Source organism: Aptenodytes patagonicus, chromosome 1 (genome assembly GCF_965638725.1).
Source record: "Aptenodytes patagonicus chromosome 1, bAptPat1.pri.cur, whole genome shotgun sequence".
In the NCBI taxonomy this organism is placed as follows: Eukaryota; Metazoa; Chordata; class Aves; order Sphenisciformes; family Spheniscidae; genus Aptenodytes; species Aptenodytes patagonicus.
Genome location: NC_134949.1, coordinates 48,921,549 through 48,939,419, shown reverse-complemented (window position 1 = coordinate 48,939,419; position 17,871 = coordinate 48,921,549). Strand labels below are relative to the sequence as shown.

Sequence of the window (17,871 nt, the reverse complement as noted above, 5' to 3'; positions counted from 1 at the left end):
CGTACGCTGTTCTTTCTGCTTTAGCTGTGGCAGCGGGCGTCACGGAAGCGAGAAAAAGCAATGAACCCCAACACTGTAAGCAGTTAGCAGCTAACAGCGCACTAGCAGGAAGCAGCAAGTTTCTCCATCCAAAGAAAGAGGTACAGTAAGGAAAACACTGGGCTCGAGGGTTTTGGTTAAAAATAGTCCAAGAAGGAGGTTTGTCTTTGCGGTGTCAAAGATTTGCTTCCAAGGCCACAGTTCCTACGGCAAGGAGTTGGGTATTATTGAAGCCCCGCCAAGTGGGTTTCTGCCGTTTTACGTTAAAGAAACACCGGAGCGGGAGACTCTTTGAAACGGTCCGATCTTCCGTACTTTACTCTGAAGCAGTGGAGATAAAGGAAGATGTTCAAGCTGGACAGGTCAGAGAGCGCCATGACGCTGATGTCACCAGCTGGAGGAGCGGTTGGCAACCGTGGAAAGGTAACATTCTATACCGGCTGGCAACTGCCTTCGTCGGTTCAACAAGCCTGGAGAAGGTACCACCTCCTTCGTTCACGTGTATTTCGCTGTCAGTTGGCGTTTTGTTCCAAAAAAGCAGCAGAGCTAAGGTCCTGAAGGTCCAGTTTTTGAAAGGAAACTGCTGCTTTCGGGATAAGATTACGATTGGCCTGAATGCTGGTAGCTTTAACGTTTCCATGTCTGTTCTGCCGGTATTAAGAGAGTGGAGGAGAAGCACACGAGGTGAAAATGGCCGCAGTTGGGAATGACCGCTCTTGCCATTTCTATTCCCCCTACGCACAGGTAAGTGCTGTAGCTTTTAGAGTGGTTTGTGTCCTTGACTTTCTTGATACACCCGTGTTGAAAGGGAGGTTTATTAGGTAAAGGTAGAAGTTGATACGTCGCTCTGTCTGGGTCATGGCCGCACCTGTAGGTCAAAGATCTGATTTTCAGCAGCGGTGAGAAGAGCTAATGCTCACCTAAACCGCGGGCAATTAGGACTCCTGCGAACTGGGCTCCGATACTCAAGGGACACATCAGTTAAACACCGCGCATAAAGTTCACTCATCGCTCATCTTTCTTACTGAATCAACGTTACATTGATTCTGAATAAATAGGCCACGTTTATCATCTCTGCTTAGAGCCACTGCCTGAATTTCTGCAAAATCGGGTACTTAAAACAAAGTCCTTCAACGTGGGTTTGCCCTTCAAAGCAATATTTATATGCCACGTGGTAAAAATCCAGGGGTGGGTGTAGGGCTCGTTGTTGTTGCATCCCTTCCAGCATCGGGGATTTAGGCGTTAATGCCTGGGAGATGGGCTTTGGCTCCAGACCCCAGCGTGTCTCAGTGGATGGCCCAGCTGTACTGGCTGCAGCCCAAAAGTGGCGTGTTTTTGTAGGAGATGCTGCTCCTACACCCAGCTGCTAATGTCTGGAAAAGTGGGTGAAACTTACCTTCGAATAGTCAAATATTCCCCAGTGTGACTTTGCTTTCCTCTAAAAACTGACACAGAAAGTCGCTAAGAAATACCCGGCAACCTGGCATTTACAGCTCTCAGCTGGGATGTAGTTCATATCCAGGGTATAAACCTGAGCTTGTATGTTCAGGGTAATGGTCATGAGCAGTTGCCTCTTTGGAATGATGAGTTCATCATGTGCTTGAGGAAGATACCTCGGGTTAGAAGCGAATTGCATAATCAGAGGCGATGCTAAAATCTGTAAACTTTAATAAGGCAGAGCGACAGAAAAAGAATTTTAAGCATGACTAACAAGAGTGACTCTCGTTGTGAACGTGCTATCTCTGCGATAGTGTGCCGACTTCTTGGCTGGCGACGTATTGATCAACAGAGGGAGAGCAGCACTGTGATTATATGTGTGAGTAAAGCAGCAACCATTAAACAAATAATTAAACAAATCCACGTAGATATCCTTTTTTTCCCATTAGGCTTGTGGTTGTCACCTATAAAAGCAGCCGGGAGATGGTGTGAGCGGTGTAACGACAGTAGTCTCAGAACATCGATTCCCAGTCTTTCAGTGTTTCAGTTTTTGTTGGGAATCTTCCCGGGTTTTGCTTCTTACTCCTTATTTTCCCGTAGACCCACGTCCTTTGATAGTAAGAGAGTGCTAGTGTTAAGACTTGCACTTGCACAGCAGATTTCATGTGACATTGACCTGATTAGCCCACTGCGCAGGAACGGAAAGGCGGCCACCTGTCAATTGAGTGACTAACAGATTTTTTTTCTTCCCAGCATCTCACGAAAAGTCTGCAGCACAGTAAGTAGACTGCTTTACTCCTATTCTTATCTAGGAACAGTTTTACACCATGAAAGCTCCATAGACCTAACTCGAGATAACTTCAGGGGTATCTGGAGCTGAAGATAACTTTAAAGATAACTGTAAATGTTCCAAAACATCAGAGCGTGGTCCCGCAAAGTCTTAGTCGTATGTTCATCACAGCAGTACACCGCGTGCTGATCCATTTAGTCCGTTTTTAGTGTTTTATTCACAATATCTGAAAACCGTTTTCTCCTGCAGCAAAAGTACAGCAACATCTCCTGTTTGTGGGAAACACAACCCGTAGGCTGTGTGAGGATCAGTTGTGCCTTCCGTCACAGCAAACCTCGTATTATAAATGGACTTTTTTTGCCACCTAGCAACAGTGAGTAGAACTCTTTTTTCTCAACAGTTTGTTCATTAATACACGCAAATGTCCTTCCGGTGCTTACTTCCAGTGCTTAGGTAATATATATGTTAAGGTCAAGAAATGTACCATGGCAAACCGATGCGGTATGATGTGCTATCCCGGCAAGCTCAAGGCAAAGAAAGGAATTGTATTGGCATTTGAGTAGGGTTGCCACATCAACTTGTTTAGCTGTCATGTTACGGATCTTCCTAACTATCAGTTACACGAAAGACAAAGTCACAAACGGCGGTTTAGGTTGCTGAGATCCGTGGAGGAAGACTGTTGCTTTGCTGGGGTATTGGCTGGATTAAATCTCTCTAGTAGCGAAAATGGTTAGTAGGCAGGTAACCACTTAAGAGAAACAAAAAGTAGTGTGTGTGGTGGGGGGAGGAGGTTGGTAGGGCCGCTAGTAGCAATATCTGTTGACGGAGCACAACATGTTACCTGGATGAGCCACCCCTTGTAGAGGTAACATCAGATTACAGTGCTGTGTGTGCAGATGTATTTCCAGTTCATCGTTCTGAATAAATTCTTCAGGCTTGAACATTGGATGCAGGCTATTGAAGTACAGTAACAGTGTGTGGGCAGTACAGTATCTGAAAGTCAGAGTATTTACGGAAAAAACCACCACTGTAAGTTGGGTTCCTTTTTCCCTTTCGAAGAGGAGCTCTTGTCTAGCAGGAGTCCGGGTAGACAGCTGGAACCTGGAACAGGGAAAGAGTCCAGGGCAGGGAACCAAGACAGGTGTCAGAAATCAGGCGGAAGCAGGAGGGAGAGCAAGTCAGCGTGACTTGTCACAGATGCGTGAACAAGTGGACTGAACTGTAGTTGTTCGTGGGCCTGATCTCCGGAGCTGGAGACAGGTGTCAGAAGAGAAGTCCAGAAAGACCTCTAGTCAGAAGCAAACACCTTGTGTTCCTGCAGTTCCCCCGGGAAAAGGCAGCCTGTCATAGCTGGGCGTGTTGAGCCTAACTAACCACATAGGACCACGGCAAGAACTTGAGCGCTGTTTCGACGAGTGCCCGTACTGCTCTTAGTGCAGTTCCCACATCCACAGCACCGGCCCCTGGCAGCTAGTGCTGTCGTAAACACCACGTAGGCACGCTTGTGGGTGCGGTGTGAGTCAGAGACTATGCCCAAGAGGCACTACGGACAAGGGTATCCTGTAGAAGAGCAACGTCCAACGATCAGAACGAGAAAATGGACGCAACCCTTTTTCTTTTTACGGCAATGTGCATAAATTCAGAGTCCGTGTGCTCCACAAGAACACTGCAAACATTAAAACTGCATTTATTCGTTTTCATGCTTAGAAATCTTGTTAAGCTGACTTAAGTTTGATTTGGCTTACACTACCCGGAGCTGAGAATATCCTGTTGGGGACACTGAGAAAGGCTCTACCAAGCTAAAGTGTTGTCTCTTACTTTCTCTCGCCTGAGACACAACAAATCCCATCTGCAGCAGTGTTATTAAAATGGGCTTAATATGATACACACGCTGCTCGTAGGCAAGCAAGAGGTGCACAAGAATAACAACAAGTGGAATACAGGAAGATGCCCATGCCTCGTCTTATTCCTCTGAAACTGGACAACATATCCAACTTCAATGTTTTTAATACAATGCACAGAACCCTGATTGTGTCTATAGCTGCACGTTGGTCAGCTTGAACAACGCAATCAGACTCACCATTTTTCATCATTTTTCTTTTCGGACCGTTGCATTTCCTGGCTCTCAGAAAATGCTATCCCAGTGCTGAAATAGTTTTGCTGGGTAGATTACATTATGGGTAGATACAAAGGCCTAAGGAAAAGAGTATCTTTTCTGACTTTCTCCTGATTCAGTGTAAATTATTTTCACGAACTTCATAGTCTTTCTCAAAATCTACATTTTGTACTTAGTCAAGAGAGCTGTGATTCAGAAAATTGATAGGGAAAAAAAAGTCTACAGGCTAAAACGGGCTAATCCTGTGCTTAGCACTGCTAAATTCTTCAAAACTGATGCCGTGGGGAGTGATACAGGCCTGCCTATTATTCGACATGTTTAAAATATTTGCCCAGGCGGGGTCCTCAACCCATTTGCTCTCTTCAGCCCAGGTATTCCTAATCGCACGTCTCCCGAGGTTGTCAATCTCTCTCTGTTTTTTCATACTTTCTGTAGTTGGAAGATGCTCCTTTGCCAACCTCCGCAGAAGGTTTTTCCTAAAAGGCACAACCTGCCTATTTAATGATCCCTTCAGTATGAGAATGGTTTCAAAACTATACCTGCTGGTCTCAACCTGGGTGCGATATTCTAGTTCCCTCCTCATAAAATAAATGCAATGTTCTTTTCTGCAGATGCCCCGTTGCAACAGGGTGTCCAAGGAGGGATTCTGCATCCAGCCCATCGTCAAGAATCACTCAGAAATCAAGAGAATCTTTTATTCCCAATTCACCCTCCACTGATTATAAACCTCAACGACGAAGACGACGATGAAGAGGACGATGAAGAGGAAGAGAACTGTAAACAGTTTTTTTCTTTCTTTTACAAGCAAGTAGAGTGGGCTTTTTCGACTCTCGCAATGTACTTCACAACTGATCGATTACAATAACCGTTACATTTTTAGAAAAGACTTGTTGACAAGTTTTTGAAATAGTTCCCCGCTAATCTTCAAAGTATCGGAACTGGTAGTCACCAGGTGTGAGTGAGGCAGCACGTTCTGACTCCTGTCAAATGCCTAGCTGTATATTTCAATAGGGCTGTAATTCACCTACCTCTCTTTCATTAAATAGAGTTTAAAATGTGCTCCACGGTTCAGATGGCCATCAAATACCCCCCAAAATGCCTCGAAATTCGGGGACGAAATTGCAAGTTTAGGAACCAGGTACTTCTTTGCTGGGAAACAAACTGTTGAACAGGGGCTGTACGCACTCGTCACTGAAGGTGAAGTCACAGGTTTGTTCACAAGAGAGAGTTGTGTGACTTCCACTTAAATGATTTGTTCAACTGATTTCCTAAACTCTGTAGGCAGTCTCATTGTATTACAGAAAGTTATTCTTAAACCTAGCAAAGAGAATCCATGCAAAACTCTGCACTAGTTTAACTGAATGTGTATGTGTGGGTTTTTTGGTTTTTTGTTTTTTTTTTTCATTTCTACAATGTAGTTAAACCGTTGACTGTATCTCACTGGGAGAGGAGAGATTCACAGGGCAGGAGTGAATTGCACATTCCCGGAGAGCGAAAGTCAGAGAACGACCGACTCTCACGCGTGCACTCCGCAAATTACTGTGCTAGTTCTCAGGCAGCCCCAAGCTGCTTTTCACTTTCCCCCTGCCCTTCAGGTTGGCTGGCAGGGCTGCCTGTTAGCGCTTCCTAACTCGCTTTCAGTCTGAGTAAGCCGCATTAATTTAAGCAATATACAAAGTAGGGCTTTGCTGATCTTAGTAGCCTTAACCGAGACGGGTAAGGAGCACTCACTTCACCAGCTCTGCCGGCAGACATTACAGGAGAGTAACTTTGGGCAGAGGTCTTGTGACAAGCACTCCCTGCTGACATGCTTAATCAGAAGATTTCCTTTTGGGTGTAAAGGAAGAAGGATTATTTTGGCAATGGCTACTGAAGATGTTTTTGAAGCATTTGAAATCAACAAACGTTAGCTTCTTAATACGTGTGGTAACTGCAATTCCATTGCACTTGGAAAGGCCTAACATTAAGGAATCATTTTTCTGTCCAGAAAGAGAGGTTGCGGTCAGAAAAACCAAAACCGTGACCGAAATGGAATTCCTTATGGTGTTTGATTATCAGGAAGTGTTGAAGGGCTTTGTATAGATACCTAGTAAGCTTCTAAAAATATCTCCTACAGATGTTTCTGACTGGGTGCCTAAGACTGCTGCAGACATCGAAGAGGAAAGAGCAATAAAGGAAATATGCTATAAATCTGGTAAATATGAAATTAGCCACTCTTTCCTAAACAGCAGTGCTGACAAGAGAGTAAACGTTGGGGTTTTTTTCCCTCTTGGGGTACGTCTAGGAGAGTATTACAGGATTCAGTACCCTCACCAACAGCAATCCACAAAAACTGCGTCTTCGCCTCGGGAAAACGAGCTATTACCCTTGGAAGCTACCGAGCGAGACTTGCAGAAAGGCAAGTACTTTTCATCTTCTTGGACAATGTTTACCACTTTTAAAACTACTGTTGCAGGGAGAAACTATTACACAGATTGCCCCGCCTCCACGCTTTTTTAGTTTAGTGACAATAAAAGGTAGCCTATTACAAAGAGCATAACAGTGCCTCAGTAAGTTTTCCCCATATATGTGTGTGTGTGTGTGTGTATAGTGTCACACACGTGGTGACTACCTGCATCGATTGCAGATGGAAAAGGTAGAAATGGGCTATTAACCCTATGCGTACTGTCCTGAGATACACAACATAGGTCTTTCATATAATTTTTCTTCAAGATCAAGATTTGTGTAGTCTAATTTTAACCCCCCTAAGGTTAGGAATGTAGTTTAAATTTCTCGTCTAGGCTCTGCGTTGTAAATGGAGAGAGACAGGCACTCTTAGGGGGCTATTTCTTGCATCATAAGATAGTGCCAAAGAAAGGGGAGATGAGTCACTTTCCCAGAGGTGCTCCGCGCTCGCTGCTGGCTGTCTTGGGTGTCTAGCTGAGGAAATGGAGCGACACATCAAACTTCTACAGAACTAAATTTAGATTAAATAAATACCCCCTTGAAGCGTCTTCTGAAAGAGATCCGCAAAAGAGTTCCATTTTGTTTTGAATGTTGGGCTTTACCCAACAGAATCAAGCTCAAAGGAATACAGATTAGTAAGTATTTACCTCCCTTACTACGTTTCTCCTTCATTCTTGACCAAGTGGCATGACCGAGAAAAATCTGTATTCGTTGCTTTAGTGAGTAAGTACTATCTAATTCCATTTTAGGAGAGGGAGAGATGTTCTTAATATAACAAGACACCAGAGTCATCAGTCGATCAGTCATCAAAAATTGCTGGGCAGAAAGATGACCTGCTACTTCTAATTAAAAAAAAAATAAATTGTTTAGTTTCACAGTAGTGTAAATTTCAGGGATAAAACCGCGATAATACTGTTTTATGTAAAGCAGAGTTGAGTAGGAGGATGTGCTCATAAAAAGCGGGAACGGAAAAATTGTCTCCGTGTCATGCTTTTTCGACTGACGGTCTTTGCCTGCCTAAACCGTTCAAAAGAATCGGGCAAAATTGTTTTCTTCTTATTTCGACGTTTAAAATGTTTGTTATTGAAATAGTTTTGAAAAGCTATTTCTGGCAAGTATTTGGATACAGTTAGACTCCAGACGTGGGATCAGTAACAAATACACGACTACAGCTTTTAAGACATGTCTTCATTTACCGTTAGATACATTCAGAGAAAAGGATAGAGATGTTTCCCCAAAGCATTTCTTCAATTGAGTTAGTTCTCTGAGGCTTTAGGTACGATGATGACGCGCATCTTGAAAATACCATAAATTCCATCAGGTAGGGCTCACAGATACCGTTCCTGAGCAGTGAGAAGCTAAAGAACGAGCCGGTAACGTGTAGCTGGTTCTTTACTTTGGAGCCAGAGTCTTCTTTAACCTGTGCATGATGGTATTAGAGAGCATGAGAGCTACGCATCAGCTACGCTCGACAGGATCCAAATAACTAACAAGAGAGAAAGAAGAATATCAAACGAGAGGTTACAGGAAATTGCACTAAGCTAATCACTAGCTCACAGAGGTGGGAGGAAGAGAACGGCAGTGCCGTTCCCTGGGCTTACACACGAGCAGCTAAAACATTCTTTCTGTTGCCTTTCCAGGTGAGGGTACTACAACTCCTACAAAACGTACTAACACAAAAAGGGGCGCAGAGACTTCCGGAAGGAGAGCACCAACAGAGCGTATTCCCAGAACAGATCGCAGATCCTTTGAAAATGGAGGTAATATACTTTAGCATCAGCTTCTGCTTGCTGGACATCTGGTGGTAAATAACTGAACATGCACGCATTAAACCTCACCATTTCGTATTTGAGGTATTCTTTGTTCTTTATGTGCTAGAGGCTCTTTCCCATGCTGCACCGTTAGTTATAACAATCAAAAACACTGTATATGATTCTGCTTGGTTTAGGATTATTAAAAAAAAAAAAAAAATCCTCTGTTGAGGATGTCTGTTGACATCGGAGGTAAAGCTACTATAGGAAGGATGACTCTTGAGCCATTCATCGGTGTTTCCGCAATGCAGTTTGTCAGCATGTCAGCAATGCCAGTCCAGCTGTTAAAACTATGTGTGGGCCCATGCCGTAAACTGTATCACTGAAGTGCCTGAGGATTAAAATAATCCTTTTATAAACTGAAGTTATTTTTTATGCCACGTCATGTTAGTTGTTCAGTTTGCAGGACAACACATAGCTGAACTGATACAACTGAGACAGAGGCAAAGCATACCTCTCGCGCAAGGGATGAGAGCTAAGCACCGGCAGACAGGAACGTGTTAACGTTCCTGTTTTGTTGCTAACTGAGTCACCTTGTAACGACACGCAGTTCAAGCTCACAAGTTGTCACCCTGTGCTTTGGAGTCCGTTTGCATTGGGTTCCCACTTAGATCTCACACTGTGACTTTGGGAAAGGATTTGTTCCCCCGCGACACACGCGTAAATTGCATGCAACTTCTGATTCCCAGTCATTGCAAATGTGTACGTGGATTAAAGCAAATGTTTGTAGTTTTAAACTGTAAACCCTAAATACAGTATTCATGAAGATTTTCTAATTCATAATGAGAAGCATTCTGAGCCAGAACTGGTCAAAGCAATTGTATGAGGTCAAAGTAGTGTTGGTCTTTGTGTTCGTAGTCAATTTTTGAGTTTGCTTTCACGGTTGTGCGACCGTGAACTCTGCCAGAGGAAATCTAGCCACTTTTGCTTCCTTTTTGGGGAATGATACCTTTAGAATAATTAACAGGTAAAACCATCTTCCACCCAAGAAGACCTGTGTATGAAGCGGGAGATCAGGTTTTCAAATCACCACAGCATTTTTGGATAATGAAATTTTTGTGTGCTTTTTAGGAAAGTGAGTATGTGTTCTTTTAATCCCTCAGCAACGAACCACACTGAGCTGCTAAAGAACCATCACTGTAAAGAAGGAAAGGAAAAGAAATGGATTTCTGAGGAGCCACGAAATTCACCTAACACAGTAACAGGAAAAGGTATTTTGAGAAAACAGGTGGCTTATTCATTTCTATTTACTAAACTGGTAGACGATTTAGCACCACCCAGTTAATGTCTGTTCTTAGGGTCAAATACGGACAACCCATATTTGCATTGGACTATCCACAAAGAACATGTTTTTCATCTTGTCTTCCAGCCTCCAGTCTCCCGCAATATGTCACCTTCTGAGTAATAGCACAACATTCCTGTTTGTTTTTTCACTTCTAGGAATTCACACTTCCGACCCCACAGTGAAACCAGGTGACCGACAGAGGGGTCGGGGTAAGGATGATGGAACTGCTGCTTCTATCCCTTACGTGAGGGAAACTGGAAGAAAGACTTATTCCAATTCTTCAGGACCTCCAAGATCAGCATACGTAGTCTACCGTACTGTCACCGTCAGCCAAGAACCAATGTCCAACGGATCTACAGGTGGGCTCCTGCTTACGCAGCATTCTTAAAACGCCTCCAATTTACCTGTCTGTATTGTGCTGCTTTCGATTTTGTCCCCGCAGGTGAATGTGACGCTATTCATGCCTACCTACGGGCAAGGGTAAATTTGATCCCGGACAACTGTCCTAAGTAGATTGCAGCAGTACCCACAGGCAGAAACGTAAAGCTTTGTAAAGCTTTACAGTTAGTCAGACAGAATATTCATGAGCAGTAATTGAGCCACCGTCGCAGCAGGAATTCATTTCTCTGCCAACAAAGAGGGATGAACGCGATGATGCGCTGATGTGCACTAACGTACTGACCCCCACTATTTACAGCACCTCTTAGGTGATTTCTTCTTTTGAAGTATTTCATAAACCTCGGAATAGTCCACCTTTAGCTTCTCGTTTTGCTCTAACTATTGATAGCAATAGTACTAGAAGTAGTTTTGCAGTAGAGTTTCAGTCTCCTCTCAAGAAGCGTTTCTTGTCCAACTTTTTTCCTCCTCCCAGCAGGGGACGAATGACCTTGCTTTGCGCGGCATTTTGCCACAACTAGGATTTCACTGGAGTTTTGATTGTGATGGCTTTCTGATTATTGCCATTATTTAGGATTATTTCTCACCTTGAATAAACAAGGCCTTGGGTCTAATTCAAACGTCTGTTTTCGATTTAAACGTATCAATTGAAATACTCTACTGTCCTCTTGATAGGACGTACTATGCCATCAATTTGACAAGAAGCCTACAGGTGGCATTCTGAGTCTTGTATCTTTCTTTTTGGCAGTCTGTTGCAGATGCAACCATAATTTTACACCTTTCGCTTTTTTTAACTTGCTGCTATAGCGTCACGCAATCTAGTACCTCATTTGGGTTTTGTTTGCCTTTCTACTTTCCCTTTCCACGGTCACTCTGGATCATTGTGGTTTTTCATCTGTCACTTCATCAAGGCATTTAGTGGCAAATAATTGAAACAATCCTAAGTTGAGGAAGTGATTTCATCTTGCCAGCTGCAGTCTCCTCTCTTAAGCTGGGCTGCATCTCCACCTTGAGGTGCCTCCCTGCCTTAATTTCCAACAAAAGGAACCTCCTTCAGACAGAGTAACCCCCGCTTTAAGAGGAATAAAGTGAAGTGAAATGAATCCCGACATCACTGCTTCGTCTCGGGGACGAAGAGTTGTGGGGCTTTTCTTTTTGCTTTGAATGTCTGCTTTGATTAAATGTGGACAGATTGGTAGAGAGATTACAGAGAGAACGTTCTTAATGTGAAGAATACCTCTTACCCAATTTCCAGGTTAAGAAAAGGAGAGCACATTTCAAAAAAAAGGTGAGCAGCATTTTTGTCACAAGAGCGACCGTTACCATTTTCGCTACCTTTCTTTTCAGCAGTACCTGAGCCGTACGGTGGGAAACGCTCCAAACAAAGGAATCAGCTTGACACAAAGAGGAGATTTTGGACCCAAACGGAAAACTATGGTAATACTTACATGTTGTGTATCAACGGAAAGTTGTAGGATTATTGGGCAATTAATAATTTGAATCAGTGGCATTAAGCTGGAATTAACAGGAAACAAGAGTATTAATGAGATGAAGTTTTAACCAAATTTTACAGAAAACGGTTCGTCAGTAGGCAGCTTACTCTGGCGCAAAATCAAGTGCCAAGCACACAACCGTAATATTGCCTTGCATCTAGTGCTTGCACAGCCAGAGATGAAACAGGAGGCTGGCTTACGGGTTCACTTAATCTAACAGCAACTGATGCCTTTGGGAAGATTTTCAACACAGCAACATTCACGTTCTTCCAGTCAAGGCCGTCCGTGGCAGAACCGCCGCGTTTGGAAGATCCTGTGGGCCTGCTGAAAACGCTGCAAGATGGCAAATGATCTTTAAAGTACTAGAGAGAAAGTCTGTATTTAACACTAGCTTGTATTTCAGAGAGGAGGTATGACTCACCTGATGCATTAATTGACACCTCAGCCAACGTAATATTGAATTCACACATCAGACTGAGAGAGTCTTTCCTGAAATGGTAGCTGAAATTAAGAAACAATGCGTATGTTTTTTCTACAGACAAATATACCTCGGGATCTTACAATGCACCAACTTGGAGGAAAAAAACCCCACATGCAAAAACGTTCGCCAGGTTCAAAACAACCATTCAGGTAACTGTTTGAGAGAAATTTTTACAGTTCAGTCTTTTTAGTAAAAGTGGCATGTCGCTCCCCACCGAGGGAATGCAAAATTGCTCTTAAAACTCCCCCAACCAAAACCCGCGAGATTCTAAGCAGTGCCGAGTACTCTGACAGAGCAGTTAGTAGTTTTGTTTGTTTGCAGACATGTAATTTTGCCTGCCTAACTAGCCCGTGATTCCTAGTTTTTCCCCATATTACTGACATGAAAGCAAAAGATGTGCCCGCCTTTAAAGCGAGGAGCTACAGGAAGTGGGGTTTGGCTTGTAGCACTGGGCAAAGCAGAGCAGAGACTATATGAGCGCGATCTATTTGTCCCTCTGCTTGGCTGCTCGTGAAGCATCTGCAATAGCTGAACGATGATCAGCCGAGGTCCAAATTCATAAAAGGACTCGGGCTACAAACCCTTCACAAGATGCCCGAAGGACCGTGAATACATTTTACAGCCGTCTTGAAAGCAGAGATTAGAGCCTCTATCTCGTGTCTCGCGCCGAAAGCTTAATTCTTAAAATGTTTCTGAAAGAGCACGTAGTTTTCCTCTAATACATTATGCACAAAACGTTCTGCATATCTATTTGGACAGCAGAGCCAAGAAGACGTGGAAGCGAACAGAACAGGAGAACGATACGTAGACAGGAGAAAGAGATGAAGCGAGTGCGTCACTTCACAAGAAAAATCTAAATTGAAATACGGAAGTTATCAACTGGAAAAACCAAAGGTGATAAAATGGCAAATTCTGAAAAGAAGATGTACACAAAACAAGGCGTAAAGACTGTAACGTTTAGAAACTGACAAGAATGGAAACTTGTGTTTAAAAATAGTGTTTGTATATTCATAACTGTACAGTAAATGTACCTCATAAAGATAAAGATGTGTTACATTTTACAGACGTTATTTCCCTTGCTTGTAACAGGACTGTAATTAGCTAAAATAAATTCCACTGAGCTTTGACTACATTGAATTGACAAGCATAAAAGTATGCCTTATTTGAACTCATCTTTCAACTTTCAAGTTATGTGCAGAACACTCTGCACCTCAAATCAGCAAAACCTCCCCCTCTCTCCGATTCCTACCCCCGACTCCATAACCGGCAGCGCCCTGTGCATGGAGGAGCGAGTGATCCACAACACAGTCAGCCTGAGCAGGCGCAGGCGGTGCTGTGCCGTGCCGTGCTGCGGCTGAGGGAACGGGGCTTGTTTAGCCTGGAGAAGAGGAGGCTGAGGGGAGACCTCACCGCTCGCTACAACTACCCGAAAGGAGGTTGTAGCCAGGTGGGTGTCGGTCTCTCCTCCCAGGTAACAAGCCACAGGACGAGAGGAAACGGCCTCAGGTTGCGCCAGGGGAGCTTTAGATCGGAGAGGAGGAAAAACTTCTTCACCGCAAGGGTTGTCAAGCACTGGAACAGGCTGCCCAGGGAAGTGCTGGAGTCACCATCCCTGGAGGTCTTTAAGAGACGGGCAGACGTGGCGCTTAGGGACACGGCTTAGCGGTGGACTTGGCAGTGCTAGGTTTACGGTTGGACTCGATGACCTTAAGGGTCTTGTCCAACCTGAGCGATGCTACGATTCTACAATAAATACATGGCTCAACGAGATAGTAACAGTTCCTGCCAGCTCTCAACTGCTCTTGGCCGAAACCAGCGGAAGGGAAGGGATCAGTGCTTTGTGTGGTCAAATCCTTATCCAAGACTTCCCTTTCACAGCTTCAAAGGCACTAAGACCCACAAAAACAACAAAAAATACAGGCGTGTTTTCCAGACCACAGACGCATCCCCTGTTACGTTCCTTAATCCCCTCCTGCCTGGTTGTCTCTGGCATGAGGGCCCCAAAGAGGAGCCCAAGGAAAGGGAGGATATTCAGCATTTCATGCAGGGAGGCCCTCAAGACTGCGTGTCTGTGTTTTCACATACGCGCTGCATGACACGTCCCCCACGCTGGCTTAAACTAACAGCACTTGAAAATAAGCCCCGAGACACGAGAATCGTTGACACCTTTCTTCAGCTTGTTTGTCGGGTTTTCCATCCAGCCCGGCCCATAGACAGGCTTGCCCTGGAGTTTCCAGAGGGGTAAAACCAGCAGTTTCCTGAGGTCACCATACCCTGCAGAGTACTGAAATCAACCGCATAAAAGGCAAGATAGGACTTCTCACTCGTCACCAGAGAAATTTCATACCCAAAGGCACCCTTTAAAGTCATCACTTAACTACTGTAGATCAATCCAAAATCTAGCCCTAGAATCTTGCCTGGTGTAATACAAAGTTTCCTCACAATTTCAGGTAAAGGCAAGAACCCCAGCGATGCAGCGAACCACACTCGTCGCGTTTTCCTCCCAACCTCCACACGTCTTGTAATCCTCCCCAAGGAAATCAGGCACCCTCTATCACATAAATTCTAGTGTGCAAGGAAGATTTCCTAATAAGAAATTTTAAAACGGGAATACTTCCTCCACTGGCATGCTCGCTTAGACCATGCTTCCTGGACTTCAGAGAGTAAAATCTGTAACAACTTTAGAAACACCTACTATGTTTACGGTAACTGTTACTTTGTGGTCAAGACCTTTAAGCAGGCTGGAATTCACAACAGCTGCAATCCAGTAAGTCATACAATAAAAGTGAAAACTAAGTAAAACAAGGCTTCTAGTCAGCAGGAGAAACCTGCATACGGACCTTCCTTCCTACCTTCATAGGCAGTTACGTAACAGCAGGTTCCGGCCACCTTTTCAGTAGGAATTGCATTGTACGTATCTGCCTCTAACGCCTTTCCAGTTACAGTTTCAGTTGCCAACACTTGAAACGGCTGAAAAGAAGACAGGTGTTTTAAAGCCTCGTCAGGGCTGTCTTACTGCCTCGGTCTCGTGCGGATTCTTGCTCCTTACAGCTGGCCCCCCTCTAGGTCCAGTATTACACATTATAGTGCTGATTTCTAATACTGTCGAAATACACCCTTGTTTCTTCAAGACATGACGCTTTGGAAAATGCCCTAAGACAAAAGAACAAAGGCAATCTACTTGCAAACTCTCTCCCTCTTTTAATCGTTCTTGATGAGTATTTAGAGGTGACTTTGCCTTCCACTTTACACAGTGCATATAAACTAGAAGGGTTCCAGTCCAACGCTGCAAAATGTTGAGATGTGTCTCCCTGCCTCACGATGGCAACAGAAACTCATCATGACTAGCTGCTCCGAGCTTTCAGTTTGGAGCGGAAAGTCAATGGCACCGTGTTAGTGCAATGCACGGACCTGCGGAATGCAAGGTGGCAAAAGCGTCCCGGTGTTAAATACTTAGGAGCAGTGCTGCCAACTGAACGCTTTCCCGCTTACAAAGAGCACAGAAGGAAGTGGGCCGGGGTCTGAAACAAATACCCAGCCACAACTAGTCCACACTTCTAGGAGGACTCCTGCAGCTAGGGCTTCTGTAACACCTTCACTGCAAACATGTAATCCCTTCTGTTTGGATTCCAATAGTCTCCTCGATAACCATCACCCCGCCCTCCTCTCGCCCCAGCCAATTTTCACTTGTAAGCTGGTCACGGTCTCTTCCTGCTGGCAAAACACAAAGCGAGTCCTTGTCTTGCAAAAGTCTCCAAACAGAATTCGGAAGCCGTAAAACGAGAACAACCTTCTACATGCTTGCCTGACATTACGTGGCTGCTTCATATTTTAGTCATCACATGTGGAACCACAACATACAGCATACAGGAAGATTTCACGAAGGTGACATGGAAAAGAAAATTTCCAGGGCAGGGAGGAAACATGCCCGTTGGTTTTCCCACCACCACCCCGCTTCTTCCCTAGCAGTCATAACCCCCTCTATTATCCTTGCCTGCGCTTTGAAAAACAAGAAGAATAGCATCTACACTGGTATAGACCTAATCCCCTGTCGGCTTGTCCCCTATGAAGGAACAACAATGTCGGGAGCTACCCTTACATGACCATTATCAAGGTGGTGTTGGTACTGAGAGTTCAACAGTTACGTTACTGACGTTTTGGCAACCACTTCAGCTCTTCCGTCCAGAAGCCAAACACCAACGGGAGAAAGTCACCCAGATGGATTCAAGTGCACTACGCAGCCGACAGACAGCAGTAGGTGCTGCTACTGCAGTCGGGAAACACAAGTCGGAGGTCTAGAGCTAGACAGGCGAATGCCACCCCAATCTGTCCCGACACTGCCTCTTACATCTCGGGAAGAAACAGCTTGGATCGGGCTCCATTACTTTCACCTTCGTAAGTATCCCGCGTCTGACAGCCTCAAATGAATTCTTCTGTCATGGGCCTGATATTCCTTTGGTCACAAAAAAAAGACCTTTTCTTTTAAAAAAAAGGAAGAAGAGACACAAGCTGATTTTTCCCCCGCAAGGCTCACAGGCGGGGACGGCAGGATGGTTTTACACAAGCTCCCAGGGCGGTCATGTCGCAGTGGCCTCAGTCCTCGCCATGACTGTTCCCGACACTTAGAGAAAGCAAACACAACGTCACGGTGAGCACCTGGGTGCACTTGGCAGGAAAGGAGCGGGACAGAGCTCAAACGGCTCCCACACGACCTTTCTTCCCCGCATTTACGGGGGGGGGAGCCCCATGGAAAACGCTGCCGTGCATTTCCCTCAAGGTCTGGAGAGAAACCTCTCCCCACTCGGGTGTCCCCCTCCCCGCAGCCGGGCCGGGCCGCGCCGGGCGGGTCTGACACGGTCGGTGCTGCTGCCCGTCCCCCCGGCTTCGCTCCGCTCCGCTCCGCTCCGCTCCGCCCCGCCGTGCGGCGCCGCTACCCGCGGCCCAGCGACTCCCCCTGCGCCCGGCCCCGGCCCCGGCCGCGCCGCGGGGGCTGCGGCCCCGCCTCCCTCCCGCCCGGCCCCGTGCCGCCCCGGCCACCTGGCGCTCCCGCTTGGCCGACGGCTCCTCCTTCACCTCGGTCACGAACAGACACGGCACCTGCCGCTGCACCGCGCCCCGGCGCCTCATGGCCCCGCCCGCCCGCTCCCGCCGCCGGCCCGCCGCCGAGACGGAACTGCGCCTGCGCCGCCCCGCGCCCGCCGTGCGCGGCGGGAAACCGAGTCCGTCGCCGCCCGCCGGGAGCCCCGCGACGCACCCCAGCGCCGGGGACGGCGGGGCGGGGCGCGGTCGCCTCTCTCCAGCAGCCCTCGGCGAGGCGGTGGCTCCGCCGCCCAGCCCGGCCGCGGGCCTGGGGCAGCTCCGCTTCCCACAGCGGCGGCTCCCGCCGCGGCAGGGCCGCCCCGCCCCAGCTGTGCTCGGCGCCGGGCTGAGGCGGCCGCGTGGTGGCCCGCTCGCGCGCCGTGGCGGCGGCCGTTAGCCGCCGGCGGTGCCGTTCCCCTGGCCTGGCAGCCTTTCCTCAGGCTGTCTTTTCTGCTCGCCGGGGTGCCACACGCCCGGGCCTGGGGCGTGGATGCCCTGG

The 17,871-nt window shown here is 46.3% G+C and overlaps 1 long non-coding RNA gene across 1 annotated transcript; it reads right to left on the bottom strand.

Moving 5' to 3' along the window:
• Positions 1–946: 946 nt before the first annotated feature.
• LOC143158284 (uncharacterized) lies at positions 947–17,424 on the bottom strand. The gene is made up of 3 exons (XR_012994958.1): positions 17,331–17,424; positions 15,146–16,914; positions 947–3,826 (listed from the first exon to the last, which is right to left on the bottom strand). It is a non-coding gene; the product is annotated as an uncharacterized LOC143158284 (long non-coding RNA).
• Positions 17,425–17,871: the final 447 nt, after the last annotated feature.